Source organism: Meriones unguiculatus, chromosome 5 (genome assembly GCF_030254825.1).
Source record: "Meriones unguiculatus strain TT.TT164.6M chromosome 5, Bangor_MerUng_6.1, whole genome shotgun sequence".
NCBI lineage: Eukaryota > Metazoa > Chordata > Mammalia > Rodentia > Muridae > Meriones > Meriones unguiculatus.
The window spans coordinates 16,490,060-16,498,421 of NC_083353.1; the positions used below are offsets into that span (position 1 = coordinate 16,490,060).

General features: G+C 39.5%; 1 pseudogene; it reads left to right on the forward strand.

Moving 5' to 3' along the window:
* Positions 1 to 3,352: 3,352 nt before the first annotated feature.
* On the forward strand, positions 3,353 to 3,967 carry LOC110540338 (immunoglobulin kappa variable 4-1-like; annotated as a pseudogene).
* Positions 3,968 to 8,362: the final 4,395 nt, after the last annotated feature.

The window sequence follows — 8,362 nt, forward strand, 5'->3', positions numbered from 1 at the left end:
AGTTGTGCAGGTTTCATGACTCTTGCAAATTCCAGTGAAGTGCTGTGCCAGATTTTGTTCATATATTACAGAAAGTTTTCATTGCTCTAGTTTTCCCTGCCATATCATCCCTCAAATGCCTCAGTTCCAGCTGTCTTTCTTGCATTCACTCCCTCAACCCTATACCCCTTTCATTTCCCCATTTGACTCTCCTGTTCCTGTCTTCATTATGATGTTTTTATTTCAACAATCTATAAATGTCATCCAGAACAAGAAAGTCTGAGAAGCATCAACATGGAAGAGTGATCAAGGCTGGGTGCTTAAACTAGTGAAAGAACTTGTTGATTAAGCACAACATCCAAAGTGATGGTCCCAAAGTTGATGGTGGACCCTCTTGGCCCCATCACAGTGAGTGGGTCATTCCACTGGGTTTTCTTAGTCCTCCAACTCATACTTGTTTCATTCTTCTAGTGGCTGTAAATAAGAACTGAAGATCCACACTATTATCACAAGATATATTGCTAGCAATGCTCTTGAAATGGTTACATAATACACCCTAGGTTACATTTTAAAATATTAAACTCAAAGCTTTTAAATTAAAAACATTTTTTAGAGGTAAGATAAAAAGAATTAACTCAAAAAATTTAAGGGATTTTACCTAAAAAACTTACAGATACACACATGTCAGTTAACACAAAGGTTTAAAACATAGTTTAGGAGAGTTGAACTTTTAGTTAGATGTGAGCTTATTAACTCTATATACTTTATTCATTATTTTGAAATTCTGTAGGATATTATTTTTAGTAAGTAAAGAAAATCTTTGGCAAAGAATATAAAGAAAGTACTTCATATAAACCAGTGTTCCTCAACCTTCCTAATACTGCAACCCTTTAAATAGAGTTCCTCAGATTGTGGTGACTTCGAACCAAAGCATTATTTCATTGATACTTCATTACTGTAATTTGCCTATTATTATGAATCAGAATGTAAATACCTGATAATTCAGAGGGTCTTAGGCAACCCTTCTGAAAGTCTGGTGACCTCAAAGTGGTTGGGACCCATGGGTTGAAAACCTCTTAAATAAAGCAGTTATTGTTAATCAGAATCTTTTAGGAAAGCGATAGTTTTTGCTACTTTTCCTTCAAAAATTATTCTTTGTCTACTATTTCTTGTCAAATGTATTGGGTAGACATTGCTACTCATCCAGAGAATAAAAGATTTTAAGTGCTAAAACAGAAAAGCTGAGTTCAAGTTTGTACAATACAAGGATAATTTGCACCTCAGGCAGATATTCCCTGGTCCTCCATCCATAGTGGTGTCCATTGAAGAGGGTGCTGTGTCCCAGGAATTGAAGGCTATCAGCTTCAGATTTCCTGTTTACAGGGGTGGAGGCATATTAATCAGTATTTTGTTACGCCAGCAGGGTTATAGTCCAGTTTTAATCAATTCCAACATAATCTAATTCACCAGGACATATTGTGGAAACATGATGTATGACTGAGAATGGTTGGAATCTTTATATGATGGATAATATAACTTGTAACTTTTTATCTCTTTAGAGGGCACGCTCTCCCCTTGGATACTGTGAGAAGCCAATGGAGATGGCCATTGTAAGATGCCTGCCTGCATTCAGATGCAGTCTGAAGGAGCAGATATAAATGTCATGAAAGCACAGTCTGTGCTCACTGTTGATCACAAAAGAAGTGTAAAGTTTAATGAAGATCAAAGGCATATGACAATTTGATAGACATTGACAGGAGCAGAGTTCCTTGTCTGTCATGTTCTTGACCGTGAGGTTTGGAACTTCTTGTATCCATATATGGTCTACCACTCTCATATGGTGTTGTCTTAGCAGTTTACAGAGGAGACCTGCATGTTCTTTGTCAGAAATTATTTAACATTTTATATGTGAAAAGTAGATGTACAAAATTATATATTTAAAATAGAAGGATATGCATATCAGATAAGTGAATATTTATTTTTTAATAATATTTGTGCCTTCATGGTGAAACATTAACAACACCAGTTAAGTAATTTGCTTTGGGTAGATAATGCCATGAGCTGCCTTTTAACCAATGGATTTATGATAAACATTTATGAGAGACTGTATGCATAGATTAGATTGGCCTAGAAGTTGGCATGTACCCCAGGCTGGCCTCAAACTCATGAGTCTCCTGCTTTTGTCTTTCAAGTTCTGGGAGTAGAAATGTGAGTCTCCACACCTTGCCATGATATTTCATGTATTTACTTTTCTCTTATACTTTACACATAATTCTGACTTCATAGTTTACTTATTGTATATATTTTCATATTTCAATAATATGAAGTCCTACAGTGTTCTGTGAGTTATCTTATTGCTATTGATATTCATTCAAAGTCAAACTTCTTTTTTTTTCACCCTTTGGATAGCAACAATCGCCTAAATAGTGTTCTGTTGGTCTCTATAAAAGCGTTAAGTAGATTAGGGTGGCTGTTCCCTTTTCTGGAGAGACTTACCTGTTCACGATGCCAGAAGCAAGTCTTAATCCAGTTTCAGTATTGTTAATTTCTAAATCACACTAGCATTTGTATTCCTTGAATAAAAACTCATGGTAGTGTTGGTCTACAAGAAAGAATTCATGAAAAAATCTTTGCTCCTCTTTTATTTCTCCAAATAAATCCCTCTTTTAATTTCCTGATGTTGTGGGGAGGATATGTGTTAGTTTTTGCTGTTTATTCTTTGCTTTGAGATTAAAGTTCTTCTGATCTCAGTCTTAAATTAATGTATGCCAGGATATCCTCAGAGTGAATTCTCGGTTGCTCTTTGCATTTCAATCCCTTGTTTATCTAACAAACTAGAGCCCGAATATTTAAGACCCAACTTTCTGTCTTCAGTATGAGAGTGGCTTTGGAGATGATTAATATTAAACACATTTAGACTCAATTGTCTTTTTTCCTTTCATCTTTTTTTTCCTCAACCTTTTCTTTCTTTTATTGCATGCTGTGTTACTCTGTTGTTGTTGTGGTGGTGGTGCTGGTGGCGGTGGTGGTTTTTTAACATATCCTACTAGCTCCCTAAGACTGCGAATGTGAAATAGCTCTACTAATGTTTCTACAGAAGTCAATTGATTTAAATGTCTTGGATTTTAACCCTGCTGTTAGACACCTAGTACTTTTCTGTTTGAGAGCTGTAAGGCAATCATTTTCAGTGATTGTTCATGCTCCCTGTAATAGTATTTTTGGCTATTGATTGACACCAGCTACACTCACAGACACTGCACAGGCATTTGCTTATGTATTTCCTGACTGCTTTGTGTGGGCCCCCTACAGCCCAGCTCAGCTGCTGAGAATATATAAACCAGTCTTTGCAGTGAGAACTGAACTGCATCAGACAGCAGGGGGATCAAGATGAAGTCACAGACCCAGGTTTTCTTATCCTTGCTGTTTTGGGTGTCTGGTGAGAAATTAAAAATATTATAATCATTGCAGAGCAACTTTTTTGTAAATAAGAAAATTAAAGTGTGCCAGGCTCAATATTTCTTAGATGATAAGACTATGACAACATGAAAGTACAAAGATACTAAATGACAAATTTCCAATGTTTTTACATTCTGTGTTTGTGTCTATATGCATGTTATTGCATGTTCTTAATTGCAGGTGCCTGTGCAGACATCGTGATGACCCAGTCTCCATCCTCCCTGGGTGTGTCAGCAGGAGAGAAAGTCTCTATCAGTTGCAGGTCCAGTCAGAGTCTTTTATACAGTGGCAACCAAAAGAACTACTTGGCCTGGTACCAGCAGAAACCAGGGCAATCCCCTAAGCTGCTGATCTACTTGGCATCCACTCGGCTCACTGAGGTCCCTGATAGCTTCACAGGCAGTGGATCTGGGACAGATTTCACTCTCACCATCACAGTGTGCAGGCTGAAGACCTGGCAGATTACTACTGTCAGCAGCATCTCAGTGCTCCTCCCACAATGCTTCAGCCTCCAACAAAAACCTACCTGTGAGTCTCACCAGCTGCCATCACCACACACAGCCCTGGGCCTGTCTACTTCCCCTTTCTGCCTGATAGCACGTTTGCCTGAGAAAGTGATGAATACTTTGCAGTGCTGAGTACAACATTAAGGGTTCAATGTCTCTTATATCTTTTGGTATGAAAATCATTTACATGAAAATGTGAAAAAAAAGAACTCAGGCTTATCATTCTTTTTCTTCTGTAGAACTTGAGTGTCAAAAAAAGGGACCATTAGATTACTGTAAGAAATCTGGAAGCTGATGTAGATGTTTTTAAACATCAAACTGCTGTTGGAACACAACAAGTATGACAAAGATGATCAGGATATCTAGTCTATAGAATTCCAGGGAGAGCAGGATAAAACAAAGTGGGAAATAGTTGACAAAGAACAAGAAGAGAGAGAGAGAGAGAGAGAAAGAAATAGAAGACCTTTTGTGGGGAAGCCCCAGAAGAAGAATGAGGCTGTTCAAGCAGAACCCCAGGAGCAGAGAGGAAACATCTGCCAAAAGACTGAGAAGAGATGTTTTGCACTCAAATAGAGGAAATGCCAACTTCTGCCCTAGAACCCTATATGACAAACTGTACCAGCTGCATGTCTTTACTGAGTCCCACATTTCAGAGGTTTTATAAGAAAACTTCATATTGATAAGTGAACTAGGGGGAATGATTTTAGGGAAAACTAAGCTGAAGATGTATTTTGAAGCATCAATATACCAACTGAAAACTTGACAGAAGCATCAGTGATGACACATTGTGCCCCTCAAAACAAATGCATCTCATCTGCAGGAAATAAAGGAATTCCTTTTCCAAAGCTCGGGAAAAAGTTATTTTCTAAAATGGTCAAATTGAATTGCAAAATCATACCTCTTGAAGTATTTATAAAACCTTTCCACTGAGACTATTTTTTTTTTAAGGTAGGGCAGCCTAGGTCCTCTAAGGTTTGTCACAGAAGCCTTCTATGTCCATTTCGCAACTATAAGTCAGTTGAACACTGATTATGGACTTCTATGTGGTATTTGGTGACAGTATGGACAATGAACATCCACATAAAATCTTGGGTCAGTCCATGCCATGGGCCTCAGAATGGTCTCTTGTACAGAGCAGAGACACCAGCAATGCCCTCTGTCACAGCCAGGGGCCACAGACACCATCAGGGCGCTTGGCAGCAGCACAGTCCAAGAACATCAGCATGGCCTCAGCTGGCAGTGCAGACCACTCACATCAATTTATGGATAGCCTGTGGACTAAGGCAGAGGATAATCTGCATGATCTTCTGATGCAAAATCCCCAAATGATCAAGAAAAACTAGGAGAAAAAACCTCCCAAGATCAAGTTAATGAGCTGAAGGGTAAACAATAATCCTTTCCAGTTTAATCGAGTTCAAGAAGAAATCCTTCAGAAGCAGATCACAAAACTCTTGGAAGAATTGAAAGAAGAAGGAACAAAACAACACGCCTCCCCCCCAAAAAAAAACATATAACTTATATGAGCTTAAAAAGAAAAATTATGCATCTGAAAATATGAAGTATACATAGCAGAGATAAAGACAGACAGACAGAGTGTGTGTGTGAGAGAGAGAAAGAGAATTCCAGGAAATTATTGAGCAAACATTCCAAGTAGTAGAACCTGAGCAAAACAAAAAAAGTTGAGAAAAGGAAGAGCCTTGTGCAGTTAAAGACTTGGGAGTAGGACAAGTTCTGCACATCATTAGATTTCACACTAGACGTTCTGCTGCAGATGCACTGAAGGGCAGCATTGCCAGTTGCTCTTGTAGATGAAGGGAAAACATCAGAATTTGCCCCGACCCGCGGGACCTAGTTATTCGTGGGGGCGAAGGGGGTCAATCCTGAAAAAGATGGGCGAGAGAGAGAAAGGACACAAGCAGACGGTTGCCAGTCGAGTGTCAACTTTATTGAGCTTCAGTGTTTCTTTTAAAGCACGGTTCTGGCAGGGCGGGGGAGAGGGGTGAGAAAAGGGGAGTAGTAGTGGAAAAATACCAAGGCCCTTGGTGGGGAGGTGGGAGGTTCCCAAGGCTAAGAAGGTGGGTTAAAGAGTTACAAGGCCCTAAGATAATATCTGTGGTCACGGATGTGTCCCAAAGCAAACAGTTTCGGGAACAATGGGTCGTAAGAAACTATGGCCTGCTGGCGTCCGGTGCTTATCTGGCAGGCCAGGCTCTTAGGAAGGGTCCCAGGGCTTAGTTCCCAACAAGAATTTTCATCCAAACTAGGATGTGACTGACCTCAATGGAAAACATGCCATTGTCAGACACTTTTGAAACATAAGGCTCCACCACACAGTTCTGTGTGAACACCACTGGAGTAACATGCTAGAATAAGCTGCCCTGAACCAACAAGGAAGATAACAAACATTGTGCTGTATTTACCTAATCACATTTGAGATGACTTTTGAGCAGGCTCCATAATGTCAGAAGACCATGACTAGCAGGGTTTGCTGCAAAAGGGCTGGCTCCCAGCAAAAGAAGAGAGGTGCTCATCCTCAGACACACTTTATGGATTAAATGTGTCCTTTTCATTTCCTGTTTGACAGAAAATCAGCTCCTTTTTGTGACATTGGTGGAGACATGTAAGTCTCATGTTGGGTACACTCTCATCACCTGTGAGCTTAACTTCAGAGTAATTTACATGACACTGGTAAGTTCTGTACAGGGAAAATGCACATTCTACTGGGCTTATGGACCTGATATAAAATGACAGCAATGATGTAGTTTAAGGTATCTGGTACAGTAGGCCAGCATGAGAGTCATAATATTTGGCAGCTTCTAGGGAATAAAAAATGAAAGAAGTTTACTTTCTCTGTTGAAAAAGCAATATTATGTCCATTAGAAAAAGTAAAAATATGCATAAAAATAGCTGATTTAATTTTACAATCCCAGTTTTAAGAATAGATCACAAATGTGAGATAGAAAGATGCAGCCGGTTGGTTTTTAAGTTCCTCTCCCAATATGTCTTACAACTTCTTTCTGGAGAGTGATCTGTCCATGAAGACACACATGTGGTCTGCACTGAGTGCTCCTGGTCATCCATGTGGAAGAGCCAGGTGATGTGAGGACACCTGATTGTTCTTAGAAGCATGATAAGAGCTGCATAGGACATTGTAATTTTTAGCTGAATTAAAATGTAATAAAACATAAACTAAATTTTTAGGATATTTGTTATGCTAAAAGCACATTTTGATATGAACTGCATTTTAATTTCCTGTGCCAAGGAATGCAATTCTGAGACTCAGGACAAGTGGCTAGGGAAGTGTACCCTGTGAGAATGGCCCAGGTTATAGATTCTGAGAAAATAGCTGGGACTGCATAGGAGTTGCTGGAGTAGTCTGTGGTTGATTTGAAATCTCCTGGAACAAAGTTAAGCAGTTTAGAAAACAAAATTCTATCTTAGTTTAACATTTGAAACTGTTAGGTTCATGGTCCTGGTAGTAGGGAAGAGGAGTGCTAAGCCCAGAAAAAGGAGGAGAGATCCCACCTTTCAGAGAAGACAATAGGCAGGATAATTTAGGCTGTTGACTGTCAGGAGTACTTATCTGAAGTCACTTTCATAGTACTTGAGAGGAGCCAGGGAAATTTAGTTTGACTATAAAATTTTAATTTGGGAGCAACTGTAATCTGAAAGCAGGGTTGTGTTGTGTTGGCGAGAATATAATTTGAGAAGCTCTGGTTGTGTCAAAATAGTCTTTTTGTGAGGGGGGGTTCAGGTAGGTTCTTAAATTGAGATATTTTAAGACCATTGGAGACTGGGGAGGGTCTTGACAGACAGTAAGAGGAAAGGTCTGTAAGAGTTTAGGGGAGGTTGGTGTAGATAGGTTGAGAGCACTTGGGTTTTTTTCCAAAGGGGGACTTACATGGTCAAGGATGCAAGCAGCCAGAAGTGAGGATAGGGCATTGGCAGCGATAGCAACTGTGACTAACCAATGAATATGAAGAAGAGGCAGGAAGACAGGAAGAAATGAGTGAGAGACATTTAAGGAGTTCTCAGAGCAGTTGAGGAGAGAGTTGGTGGATGACCTTCACCCAAGTGAGGATTTAATTATGAATGTGGGGGTGGAGACAAAAACAGAAACAGGGACACAGAGAAACAGAGAGAGGAGATGGTTTGGGTTTGGTTACATCTTTAATTGGGTGTGTAGAATATATGATTTGTTTAGCGTGTTTGATGTTTGAGAACATCTAAACAGTTAATTTAGGGGAGTCAGTTTTCAGTAGATGTTTGGCACTTACTTGGGCAGAGAAAAAGTAAGAGTGTAAAAAGAAAAATGAGGTTTGTGAGGAATGGGTGAACTCAAGAGCACTGGAGCTAGAAGTTGAAGATGAATAATACTAATGGAGGGGTCAGTCTGATGTGCCTGTTTGACAGGAAGGAGC